The 12,301-nt window shown below is 46.0% G+C and overlaps 1 long non-coding RNA gene across 1 annotated transcript in view; it reads left to right on the top strand.

Moving 5' to 3' along the window:
- The first annotated feature begins 2,305 nt into the window (after positions 1–2,305).
- Positions 2,306–12,301, top strand: part of LOC113480998 — a 13,582-nt gene continuing 3,586 nt past the window's right edge. The window contains exons 1-3 of the long non-coding RNA XR_003398584.1: positions 2,306–2,317; positions 8,292–8,297; positions 10,194–10,197. This is a non-coding gene — a long non-coding RNA (uncharacterized LOC113480998). The remainder of the gene's footprint in view (positions 2,318–8,291; positions 8,298–10,193; positions 10,198–12,301) is intronic.

The raw sequence follows: 12,301 nt of genomic DNA, 5'->3' as shown, positions 1-12,301 counted from the left end.
GGCAAGTAGCCAGATATTTATTACAACAAAACATACATATTCATTTGGAAGTGCTGGGTTATTACAATTAGTTCAGGGAATAGGTGTGATTCTTAGAATTATTCAAGGAGAGAAGTATGTGGTCCTCTTGCAGTGTCCCACTGTTAAGCAAAGTCAAGTTGTCACCTTCCTCTTCATTAATTTTTCAACTTGGCTTCCTGCGCATGATCTCTGGCCCTTCAGTTCCTCTCCAGGTTGTAGAGTTGGCCTTTTACCTGTTTGTTTTGTTAATTAGAACTTTTGTGTCTGTTAAGATGTCCCAGAAAGTAAGTCCTTTAGCTGGTATGTCTCCCCCTTTATCTCAAAGACAGGGATTAGTTTACTATCTATCCTATTTTCTGTAAGAATGTTATCTACTTAACATTGCCTGAGGGCTAGGACTCCTTTGGCTTTTTTTTTTTTTTTCTTTCCTCAGATCAATTCCCCCCTTTTCTTTACCTATGCAAATTCTTTTGCTATATCATGCCATTCCCTTAAAGGGTTTTGGCCAAGTATGCACCTACAGTCCCTACCCATAATCCAACCATGTTGATAATCAGTGTCCATTCTTTCGTTGGAAATATATAATCAGCCAGTTTAATGTTGTGTACAGGCCCCTCCACACCTCAAGCTCTGGTCCCTAGGACCAATTCCCGCAGCCGTTTTTGTAGGCTGATAACTTAATTACTCACTATTTCATTCCCAATCTAAGTTGATGCCTCCCCGCCTGTATCATACACGGTTTCCTATATACTATTTCAAAAGAATTTAATCCCTCCTCAATTCTGGGTTTGGTCCTGATTTTAAAAAGTGCTAAAGACAATGATCGAGGCCAAGGTAATTTGACCTCCTGACCTAGTTTTGTAATTTACTTAAGTGATTCATCTTCTCTACTTGACCACTTGCTTGTGGACTATATAGAATATGTAATTGCCAGTCTATTTCTATGATCAATGCAAGTAATTGTTTTAACCATTTGAACTTTAGTAACCATGAAGCTTGTTCCATATTTCTTCAAAGTCTAAAGAAGCATCGTCTTTTCATGTCTCCTGCAAAATACTTAATTATTGCAATATTATTCCTAAATCTACATTTTTTTTTCTGTTTCACCTATGTGTGTACAACAACTATGATTCACAACTGTGCTCAATCCCCCATGTGAGGCCAACATGATGTTTCACTGTCAGCACTTCAGACTGAGAAATTATTTCATTCGCTAACACTTATTATTTCTGCATGGGAATGCATCTGGACAACCTGAGAAGGTTATCTGTTAATACTAATAAGTACCAACACCCCCCTTTTCTTGGGAGTTCAGAAAAATCTATTTGCCAGTGTTGTCCTGGACTATTACCTTTCACTATAACTCCATTTGTAATGTTACTTGATGTGTTTGGGCTGTGGTTTTTGTTTGGTTTGGGGGTTTTTGAGTAAACTGCATAGTCATCTTATTTGTTTTTCAATTTAACTGCTTGTATAGGGCATCTGCTCCCCAATGTTTTCTTATGTTCACCTAAATCTAACTTCTATTGTATGTTGGAAAGCACTATTATTTGCTCATCTGGAAAATAAACCCATCCATCTTTTCCTTTATTACCCTTTAGATCATTAATCAATTTTTGATCCTCCTTTGAATATTTAGGTTTCAAAGCTGAGTTTAAGATTGAAAGTTTTACCATCTGGGACCAAAGCTAATGCTATGGTTGCCATTTCTGACGCCTGGCTGGCCTTTCAATCTGCCAAATTATTTCCAGTTTCCTGATCAGTGTTACCATTTTGATGCCCTCAACAATGCATGATGGCTACTTTTTCAGAGAGTTTTATGGTTTCTAACAGCCTTAAAATTTCCTCCGCATGTTTTGTTTACTTTGTGCTGTGAATAATCCTCGTTCTTTCCATATGGTGCATGAGCATGTACTACTCCAAAAGCATATTCCTAATCTTAAACTTTTTCCCTTTTGCTAGTTCTAAAACTTTGGTCAAGGCAATTATTTCAGCCTTCTGAGCAGAAGTCCCTACTGGCAATGATTCAGCTTCTATTACTTCGTCAGTGGTGATCACAGTGTATCCTGCCTTACGGGTTTCCCTGTTTTATGAAGCTGCTTCCATCCATGAACTAGGTGACTTCAGCATTCTCAAGTGGTTCTTCTTTTAAATCAGGTCTACTGGAGAAAATGGCTTCCATGATCTCCAGACAGTCACAGGTTACAGGTTCTGATGTGGTCCCACTGAGAAAAGAGGCTGGATTCACAGTGTTATAGTGGTTCATAATTGGCACCATACTGTAATTCCAAGGAAAGTTTGGAGTTCTTTTGCCATTCTGGGTTCACGTGTGCAACAGATGGCCTCTTTCCGTTCTCAGCTCGGTTGATCTTCAGGAATCCCAAATCCTAAGTAGGTCACTTGCTGCTGGACCAGTTGAGCTTTCTGTTGAGATACCCAATATCCACTAAGTCCCAGGAAGTTAAGCAAACTGAAAGTCCATAGTACACAGTCTTCCTTCATGCTTGTAGCTATGAAAAGGTCACGTACAGATCGTAGTAAAATTCCTCCTCGTGAGGGCAGGGTCCAGGTTTCAAGTTCTCAGGCCAATTGATTCCCAGAGATAGTTGGGCTGGTTTTAAAACCTTGTGGTAACACTGTCCAGGTTAACCGTTTTGGTTGGTTTTTTTTCCCTCCCTGTATCAGGGTTTCCTCATTCAAAAGCAAATAGCTTCTGGCTTTATTTTTTGCTTCCCTCATATCAAAGGGGTCCTACGGATCAGCACAGTGAAGGGCTCCTCCAGGATGGTGCGACAAGCTGATCTTCTGGGCTACTTGTGATGAAAGGCTGAAATGGCAAATGAGAGGCTCTTCTGTGGAGGTGTGATACGGGGCTGATAGGGATCACTGCAGAATTGGCACGGTGAAAGCCTGCTCCAGGACACTGAAACTGTGAGTTCCTCCAGCACAGCATGATGAAGAGCTGCTCTGGAGTGGTGCAGCGAAGGCCTCCTCTGCAGCAGAGTGAAGCAGCGCACGTCCAGGGGACCATGATGAGGGGCTCCTCTGAGGCAGTGTGGTGAACGGCTCCTCCAGGGTGGTGTGAGGAAGGACTCATCCGGGCAGCGCAATGAGGACCGCCTACGGATCAGCACAGGGAAGGGCTCCTTGGAGACAGTGTGCTGAAGGGCTACAAGAAGATCCAACCAGCGTGGGGAACAGCCCCTCTGGGTGGGGATGATGACATGCTCCTCTGGCATGACACGGTGAACTGTTCCTCCGGTGCAGCGTGGTTGAGGAATCCTTCACGACAATGTGGTGAAGGGCGCCTCCAAGAGCAAACCAGTAAATGCATCATCCAGGAAGGCATACATGGGCAAATATAAGATATGTACGATAAAATACGATACACATGACACAGACAATCCAATAAACACCATATATTACATACATTACCATGCAATGCATAACACAGAGAAAATACAATACATACCATAGATAAAATGCAACATACACGATATAAGCACAAAACCAAACAATAAAATATATATAATACAAAACATTCAAGATGAAACAATTAAAAAATACAGCAAAATACATACAACACAAAATATGACAAACCATAAAATACCAACCATATAAACAATAGAATATATAAAATGAATTACAATGCAAAAAATGACACATAATACCATACACACTACAAAAAGCTACATCCCATATTCACAACTAACACAATACACATGATGCACAAAATACCAGATAAAATAAAAGATAAAATACAATCAATAAAACACCATAAATACAATACAATGCCAAACAGCATGTACAACACAAAAGATGATCCAATAAAAACTAAAATAAGAACCTGACTCCGAAGTAGGGATGAAAATTGGCTACTCTGCGGCAGCAAGGTGAAGGCCACCTCTAAGGCAAGACTCGTCCAGGATGGAGTGATCAAGGCCTCCAAGAAGAGCTGGGATGTGCCATGAAGAGCTCCTCCGGGGCGGCGCAGCCAAGGGGAAGGGCTCCTCTGCGGAGGCAGACGTTACAAACCATACCATACAATACCATACCCACGATACAAGACAGACAATGCCCTACAGACCACACCATAACTTACAGACCTTACCCAATGGTGCAAACCACACCTGCCGTACAACACTACAAACAACCTACAGACAAGGAATCACAAGACAAAATACAATACACACAATCCAGCCCCAAATCCATTACAAAACACACACTAAAACACAAAAGGTACTGCAAAAGACAAAACACATTACAATGCCAAGTACATCACAAATATATCCAAAATACAATACATTACAAAGAAAAATAAGTTTCCCTACAAAATACATCAAAAGCAACCCAAAATACAATCAATATTACATTACCAATGAAAAATTTCCAGACACAGTATATTAGAAAATAAAATACATACACAATGCAAGGGAAGATAGAAAAACCTCCAATACATTCAATGCTGTACAGTACATACGATAAAATACCATGCAACCAATAAAACAGATGATACAATGCAAACTGCATAGGATACAAGCAATACCATTCCATACATACAGTGTGCAATATGATATAAACCAGAACACAATACATAGAGTATATGAAATGCAACACATACAACACATCAAATATATAACACAAATATCTATACAGAGAATACGTACAAACAGAACAATACCCACAGTGATATAGAGATTATTTAACCTAGGATACATTCCAGACCATAAACACACACCATACCATGCGTACAATAACATCAATACCAAAGCCAAATCGTACTGTACAATAGATACCATAAATAGGCTACGACACTTACCAAAAATACAAAACAGAACACACACAATATATGAAATACCATACTATACCATACACAAATTAAAATAATATCCAAAGGACTACATATTCTAATACATAGAAACACTATGATCCATACAATACAGATGATGCGTAAGACACTACATAACAATACAGAACATAAGACACTACAACTCATACAATACCGTAAATACCTAAGCAGATGCTACAACACAATACACCCTGCAGTACATACCTCTAAATATCATATGACACAGGACACAGAGTAAAAAATGCCCACTAACAATACAATACAAAGTACCACTCAGCCAATGCAGTACAGCATAAAGGACGGACAGCACCAGACAACAGAAAACCCCAGACCACACTTACCAGACAATACTTACCACACGCTGTCTGCAGAGGGGGGCCTGCCTGCTGCTCCGGCGTCACTCACCAAAGCCCAAAACTCTCTCACGAGGCACCATGCTCAAGGGCTCCTCCCCCACAGGGGTGAAGAAGAGCTCACCAGGCACAATGGCAGTGAAAGGCTCCTCTAGGGCAGCGTGCTGAAGGGCTGCAACAAGACCCACCAAATGTGGGGAACAGCTCCTCTGTGGCCAGGATGATGAAGGTCTCCTCTGAGGTTGCAGGACAAAGTGTTCCCTCCTGCAGGAATGAAATGCTCCTCGGAGCTGGCACATTGAGGGGCTCCTCCACACCAGCATGATGAGGAAACTCTGGGCCATAGCATGAGGTGAGACTCCTCCATGGTGGCAAGATGAAGGACTCTACTATGTTGGCATGATGAAGGGCTTTTACACATCATCTCTGGCAAAGTCTCTTCCCGGATACCGATGATTATGATGCAATCCCCCACAGCATTGTGATGACTCCTCTGGGTCCAGTACAAGGACGGGATCCTCAGGGTCACTGCCATCAAGGGCTCCCCTGGCCCAGCACAGCCAAGGGCTCCTTCATGCCCTCAGGGCAAAGGGCACCTCTGGGGAAGGCTGGGGAACAGCTCCTGACACACAGCACGGTGAAGGGCTTCAAAACCAGCTGGACAATGCAATGAGGACCTGCTCCATGACGGCATAACGAGAAGCTCCTCGGGAGTGATGATGAAAATGGTCTTCCCAATACTGCCTTTGTCAACAGGCTCCTCTGGGGTGGCAATATGAAGTTCTTCTCTGGTGAAGGGCTCCAAGAAGATTTAGGCAGCATGGGGAACATCCCCTCCAGGGAGAGAATAATTATGAGCTCATCCAGCAGCATGTGCTGAAGGGCTCCTCCAGGGCAAAAATAGGCATTCCACATACTACACAAAATACCCCTGCAGTTAAACCTACAATTTTGTAAACATCGGCTGAAAAAAAATTAAGAAAGTCTACAACTAAATCAAGATCCTCAAAAATAGAATGTCTGCCATGCATTTAAGGTCTTTCTCAATTTGTATCTCAGAAAGGAAGAAGAAAAATTTTATGTTTATTCAGGAGCACTCTAAGCAGCCCTTACATCATCAGGTAGCTATTTGCCTTCCCCTCTCACAGTCAGAAGTACTTACTAGCATTTAATTAAGACCTTAATGCTTAAATCCTGATCTGTTACTACTGAAAGACTGTCAAAAAGAAAAATTCTAATCCAGAAAGCACTTGTTATTATTGTTGTTTCCTGTATTTCAGCTTCTTCCACAGTGAGTTACACACCAGTCACACAAAACACAGCTTTTGGCCTTAACAGCCCCTGTTTCAGCAAGACAACATACTTAATCTCAGTATGTTTAGACAAAAATATTACACAGCAAATAAACATTTCAACTGAGTTTCAACATCAAGATCCTTTGAAGAGATTTTGCTTTGTTGTTGTTTCACATCCACGTTCTGGTCTAGATTGTGCTGAGACTATTTCCCACTAATAACGAAGAGAAGATGCTTTTGTTCTTAAGCAGCAAGCAAGCTTTGCCTCCAAATTTCATAAATTAAGATTTAGAACCTTGAACTCATTTCCTTTGTTACTTTCCTCACACTCCTGAACTCTACCATTATAAAGGAGAGAAGCCATGGAAAGAAAGTTCTAACACACAGGCTTCCCATTTCTTCAGCTACCAATTCAGTTCCTATATTAAGAAATACCAATACTCAGTCAACAGTGGACTCCACACTCCACCAAGCTCTTGTGGTGATGCACTCGAAGATAAACTTGGTGATGAAGCACTGCTGAAGAGACCTACAGGGAAGCTCCCCAAACAGCCCAGGTGGGGAATCACTCACCCCAGAGCACCAGGCCATGAAGGAACCACAAACAGCCAGACAGCGAAGGACTCTAGAACAGCTGGCGCTGAACTGCTCCTCCAGGGCCATGGGGTGGTGCGCTCCCCACACGCTTCAAAACTGTCTTGGGTGGTCCTAGAAAACAGCAGTGAAATAGTTATTTACATTCTCATCCAGAAATTCCCAGACAACACCTGCACAGCATTCCTGTCACTCTTCCAGAGACAGTAATTCCCAGCAAGCCGCATGAAAGCTCTTGAATCCATCCCAAGTCATCGCCTCCCAGGGCTCCCTGAGAAATTCCCCGTTTCTCACTACTTCTGCTGGGCTAAAGGACCACACGGCACATTCCCACAAGAGAAATGCTGCCTGTGTTTAGCCGGACTACACCCGATAGATACACAAATGCCCTACCTCCCCCCAGACCCTGCTATCGCATAGGGCTCAGTCAACTCTGGGGCCACCCTCTCCTAATGCTTCTGAGAGCTGCCATCCCTCACAGGTGGCACCTGTGCAGGGGCACAACCCGCTGCTTGGCCTTTGAAAAAACCTGCAGTTCACAAGTTGCCCTTTGTGGCCCAGATACAAGGTGGCCCCCAAAACATTCCCCAGTCCCTTCACATGACCCCCCCCCACAGCTCCTATTTCACCCGGGAGACACTTCTCTGCTCCTGTGGTCACTCTCCCCTCACCCTCACTCTTTGCCCACTACGTAACAGATACACAAACAGCACAAATTCCACACCTGCATCAGCTTGGGAGACTCGTCTGAGCTCCCGGGATGAAGCACAAGACATTCACACAGCAGAGACTCTGCACACGGACAAAAGGCTTTCGACTGTTTCTCATTCTCCAGCTGTAGGCTGAATAGAACATGACAGCATATTTACTGCCCATGCTCGGAAAAGTTTTGCTGGGGTTTTTATATCTGTGAGCGGGGCATTAACAAGAGAGCACCTGTTTTACACCTTGCTTAGCTGAAGCTCTTTTCATGTTTACATCTGATGGAGATAGCACATACTCTACACACAGAACAAGTCCTGCATTGCCTGAGTGAGGCAATTTTTGTCTGGCTGGATATAAAATACACACATATAGGGCACCATCTGGATAGATTTACTCATGCAGAATCTACACAGAAAACATGCAGCAAGTATCTACAGACTATGTAGGGACAGACACACAGAGATACATCTAAAGATGTCTGTCAAGTATCCACACACACCCTGACACAGTCTATACAGGCACTAACTACTCTGTCTCTGGCAAGAGAAGCCTCAGCTGATCTCTGACACAGAGAAATGATTACTTGTTTTAAGATTTATTTACTTATTTACTTATAGAAAACTTCTTAGCAACTTATTTACTTATAGAAAGTTACAGTATTTTTTCAATATTGCTAAGATTCCTGCTTGCCCAGACTGTTCTGTGGAATTTTACCAAGGACTACTGTGTTCATCAAAACAAAGCAGTTCTCTGTGAAAATCTACCAAGGACTACAGTGTTCAGCAAAATATTACACTTTTGGCCTTGAGGAACAGGTGTCTCTAACTAGTTGGAATCTTAATAATGAGTAAAGATAACCATACGGATGGTAGAAGTTCTACTGGTTCTCTTATCTAAGATAGAAAGTAAACCATCTGAAAAACAGTTGTTATTCAAGAAATTGGCCAAGAGAATCTGTGCATGCTCCAGGGAAAAAACAAAGTGAGAAAGACTACAAGCCTTCCTTCCAAAGACGCCCACCAGGAGGCAATGCACAGGTACAAAGATGACATAAACTGTTGACATCAGCCTTTCTAAGTAACCCAGCCGAACTCATGCATATGTATGTTTGTGTTATGTAATCCAATGATTATGGATATCCACACCCTATAAGTTTTGGTGGGTGTGCAAGCTCTGTGGAGAGATCCCCTTGCACCTTGGTGCCTGAGTAAACAGACCTGCTTTATAACTCTGTTCGAGTTGTAGCATCTTTTTTCCGTGAACCACCTCTCTGAGGCCTTTCTCCCCTCTGTGTTCGGAAGATACATTATCTGTGCATAAAAAAGGAAACAGCCCCAGGAAGCAAAACCATGTCTTTCTACCCGTGGATGCACTCTGCACACAGAACACATACACACTTTGCACATGGCATGCACACTACAGAAAGCAGACAGACAGCTGAGGGGACGCTACGCTTCTCTGCCTTGCGGTTCAACAGATACAATCTCTGCATGGAACACAGACACTCAAGGCCATGGCAGGAAGGCCATTCCTTTCCGTGAATGCAGTGTATCCTGGCTGTACTCAGGACACGTGCCCATCCGTACACACACTTTACACACAGGCGTACACAGAGCGAGAGGCAAGGCATTGCTTTTCTGGCTGGACAGAGCACAGGGACTGTCTGCGCACAGGCTACAGCCATTCTGTACTCAGAGTAGACACAAACAGGCGAGGCAGGTTGTCTCTGCCTAAAGACGACAGCCTCTTTCTCAAGAAGACAGACCTGTACGGCAGCACTCTTCTGTCCGTACACAGAAGTGATCCGAGCCACAAAACACTGGCAGGGCTGAAAACAGGATCGCGTTTTCCTCTACAGAACACACTCTGTGCGCAGCACGTGCATAGAGAGGAGAGGAAGGCTCTTCAGCCCATAAAGTACACAGCCTACCCATCTGTGGAACGTACACAGGCAAGGTGACCAGAGGCTTTGCTGTCTGCAGAGACAATACAGGGGCTAAACAGAGACACCCCTAGAAAAGCCATGTCTCACCTATCTCTGCATTTAGTATTTACCATCTGTGTCGGCATGACATGCCAACTACATGGGGAGACTTTTCTATCACTGGTCAGAATATATACTGGCTTCCTCAAGACAACACCTGCACAGGTAAAGCCAGACACGGTATGTAGCTTGCAACAGGATATACTCTGCCTATAGAAAAGAGATGGTGAGGGTTTTCTCTCTGGGGATAGGCTACGTTCCATCTGTAGATGGACTGTACACAGGCAAAACACATCTTCTCTGTCTAGTCACACGCTAGATACTGCCAAGGCAGGGTTTTATGGACTGCTTATACAGTGCACACTGGCTGTACAGAGAACAGAAAACACCAGGAGGGTGAGGCAGGGCAACACCTTCCTGTCAACATAGACTGTAAAAGGACTGCACGGAGAATACATGTGGAGGGCACCGTGCGCCACTTTCCTGGCAGGACACAGAATGAGTTCTGGTTACAGAGCAAAGATGGGCCAGGCAAGGCAGGGCTTCTCCACCCACCTTCAGGGGAAACCTGGGCAGTCTGAGGGTGAAGGGGGACTCTCTGCACATCAGGCCCACAGAAGCACACAAACGGGGGAGGTGAGGCTTCTCTCTTTGCAGAGCAAAGACTTCGTGCACACAGGTAGTGTAGGGCTCTCCTGCCTGTCTGTGGAACACAGGCTGCCTATAGACCAGAGGGATGGCTCAGGACTCAGAACACACATGGCTCATCTCTACCACAGACCCGCAGAGTCTGGGGAAAGTGGGGTGCTCCTGCCCATACACTGCCAAGACCCTCTTTGCAGAGCACAGGCAGAGGGGCGAGGCAAGGCAAGACTCCTATCTCCATTTGCAGAATACACCCCAAGGGGCTGGGGAAAGCAGGGCAGGCCTTCTGCATTGCTTGCACGGGCCTGCAGGGAGCTTCTAACACAACCACCTCCTGCTGTGCTTTCCTCAAGTCCCCCACACATCTCCCAGGCACCCAGATGGACACCAAGGACCAGTAACGTCATCCCTTTCTCTGCAGGCAACAGGCTGATCTCGGAATAGGGACGAATGATGATGAAATGCACTGAGTGCAAGGGATTTTTCTCTAACCAATTCCCACTTCTGAGCCAGAAGTGATGCTTTTCACAGAATCACCTAGGTTGGTAAAAACCTTGAAGATCACCCAGTTCAACCATTTCCAAAGCAACAGGGATTCTACAATAACCTGAGGTGCTGCTAAATTTCTCCATTTTGCACGTCTGGGTGCAAACAGACCTGTCAGACAGGCACCAGGGGTCAGGGCCGCTTCTCGGAAGATACGCACACAGGACCAGGGAAAACAGATTACTCGTGGCTTTCAGGCCAAGGAATCAAACACCCAGCTTTGAAGGGCCAAGCATAGCTCAGCGTGAACACCAGCTATCGCTACACCAGCTTCTGAAATCCAAAGAAAGCAACAAGCAAGCCAGGGCACTTGAGCCCACACCCCACAAGACTTTCACACAGAGAAGGCCAGGGGGCCTCTCTGAAAGCAAGTCCCCTCTCCCCCTGCCAGCAGCAGGGATGGAAGAGCAACAGGCACCCACCCCATGAGCAAAGGCACACTGGTGAGGCTGCTCTGCAAAGAGGGCTCCACACCACATTTCCAGCCAAGCCCCAGGAAGCTGGCTAGCACCGGATTAACCCTCCTGCTTGCTCTGGGGATGATGCCCGTGGCCGTGGGTAGTGCCCAAGCCAGGACCCTTCTCCCCACGGCCAGCACAGAGAGGCTGGAACTCCCCGAGCACAGAGTCCCTGGCTGGCTTTGCACCCCCACTCCCCACAGGTGCAGCTCAGGGCACGGGCCAGCCTGCATTTATCCCACACCAATAACTCTGCCTGACAGACAGGCTGGAATGGGCTTCTGTGTAGGAATCTACTAACCAGCCCCTGTGTCAAAAAGCCACCAGCAGGTCTGGCAGTGCCAGGGGCAGGGGCAGTCACCATCTCTGCTGGGGGTGAGGGGCAACACCCATGCTGCCCAGCCCCCGACCACACAGCTCAGCCTCTCACCCGGAGGGACCTCACAGCAGGGCCGGCCACAGGCTCCGGACCTCCAGGCGGGCTGCCCACCACCGGCTGCCTGCGGGGAAAGGGGCTTTGCCCCCTCACCTGTACCTTGCACACAGGGCCAGCCCCCCAGCCATTCTCCTCCAAAGAGCCGCTGCCGCCCTCCTCCTCACCCTTCCCCTTTTTCCCCTCACGATGGCAGCGCCGCTCCAGCCGCCACAGCTCCAAGCGCAATGCCCGGTGGCACCACCGCCTCCAGCTGATGCTCCCTCGAGCCGTTACTGCCCAACTGCCAGCGGCGCGAGCAACTGACGCCTCGCGGAGCGGGGCCGCGAGGGGAGGGGGCGGGGCCTGCACGGACAGGTGCATTCTCAGCTGGGAGGGGGCGGGGCCTGGGCGGAGGGGCGGGGACTGTGAGCAAGTG

The sequence above is a fragment of the Athene cunicularia genome, assembly GCF_003259725.1.
Source record: "Athene cunicularia isolate RWA chromosome 5 unlocalized genomic scaffold, athCun1 chr5_part2, whole genome shotgun sequence".
In the NCBI taxonomy this organism is placed as follows: Eukaryota; Metazoa; Chordata; class Aves; order Strigiformes; family Strigidae; genus Athene; species Athene cunicularia.
Note: the sequence above shows the minus strand (reverse complement) of the source record. Positions and strands in the feature narration are given on the sequence as shown.